Below are 1,795 nucleotides of genomic sequence, written 5' to 3'. Positions count from 1 at the left end.
AACCCTACTGAATTGGATGATTTTTTTAAAGATATTAAAATCCCTTCACTAAGTTCTGATCTATCCAACGAGTTAGAAAGAGATCTCCCTTTAGCTGAGATAAACTCTGCAATTAAAAACATGCAAAATGGAAAATCTCCAGGACCAGATGGTTTCCCGGCAGAATTCTTTAAGAAATTTTCGGATCTACTTTCTCCCCTGTTGTTATCAGTTTTTGAGGAATCCTTAGCTACACAATTATTGCCACTGTCTATGTGTCAGGCGGTAATTTCCTTGCTTTTAAAGAGGGATAAAGACCCCTTGAGCTGTAGTTCATATCGCCCGATATCGCTCTTAAATACTGATGTAAAAATTCTTTCAAAGATGTTGGCAAAACGAGTCGAACAGATTATCCCCACAATTGTTACGCCTGACCAGACCCGTTTTATTAAAAATCGTCAATCCTTCTTTAATATCAGGCGGTTGTTTAATGTGCTGTATACTTCTGCTCTGCCCGGTCACAACTGCAATGAAATTTTAATCTCGCTGGATGCCGAGAAAGCGTTTGACCGGGTGGAGTGGAACTATCTTTTTAAGACCTTGGAGATGTTTAACTTCGGCCCTAAATTTGTTTCATGGGAGAAGCTGATATATACCTTGCCAATGGCAGCAGTACGCACTAACAGTAATCTATCCAGCTATTTTGAATTGGAATGTGGTACGAGGCAGGGGTGCCCACTCTCGCCACTCTTATTCACAATAGCGATTGAACCACTCGCAGTGGCTTTACGGAACAACCCTAAGATTAAAGGTATTAATCGGTTTGGCACTGAACATAAAGTTTCCTTATATGCTGACGATAGTCTTCTTTATATCTCAGATCCCTTGTCTAGTGTTCCTGAGTTACTTCTTTTACTTCAAAAGTTCGGAAACATATCTGGGTATAAGGTTAACCTTCAAAAAAGTGAATTGATGCCTGTGACTCCAATAGAAGAGCAGCATACGGGTCCAGTTCCTTTCAAAATTAGCTCAACCAAATTTAAATACCTTTGTATTTGGATTACTCACAGTCACAAAGATCTCTATACTGCAAACTTTCTGCCCCTCCTGGTGAACCTTAAGAAGGACATCGCTACATGGGCTTCACTGCCTCTATCCTTGGGGGGTRGAATCAACGTGATCAAAATGACAATATTGCCCAAATTATTTTATCTATTTCAGAACGTGCCAGTGTTCCTCACCAGGACTTTCTTTACAAAATTAAATAGTGAATTGTCGTCCTTTATTTGGAATAAAAAGCATCCACGTATAGCCAGTAAGATGTTACAGTTACCCCATGGTCTTGGTGGCTTGTCACTCCCCAACTTTTTAYATTACTACTGGGCGGCCAACATTAGAGCCTTACTGTACTGGTTGAGAGACAACGACCCTGTCCCTACTTGGATAAATCTAGAGAGGAAATCAGTTACGGCGAGCTCTCTCTCTGCTTTACTTTGCTCCCGGTTACCGTTTAATCAACCCATCTCAACTTATACYTCTATTCCGGTGGTAACTCACACAATAAAAATCTGGAATCAGTGCAGGAGATTGCTTAAAAGTACAGAATTATTATTGTCTGCTCCAGTGTCAAATAACCATATGTTTGCTCCTTCACTAATGGACTCTGTTTTCAATACCTGGAGTTTAAAGGGAATAACTTCTCTAAATGATCTTTATATAGACAATAAGTTCGCCTCATTTGAACAGTCAGCACAGACATTTGACATCCATAAGTCACAGTTCTTCAGGTATTTACAACTGAGACATTTTGTAATGT

Source organism: Austrofundulus limnaeus, unplaced genomic scaffold (genome assembly GCF_001266775.1).
Source record: "Austrofundulus limnaeus strain Quisiro unplaced genomic scaffold, Austrofundulus_limnaeus-1.0 Scaffold216, whole genome shotgun sequence".
Lineage (NCBI taxonomy): Eukaryota > Metazoa > Chordata > Actinopteri > Cyprinodontiformes > Rivulidae > Austrofundulus > Austrofundulus limnaeus.
Note: the sequence above shows the minus strand (reverse complement) of the source record.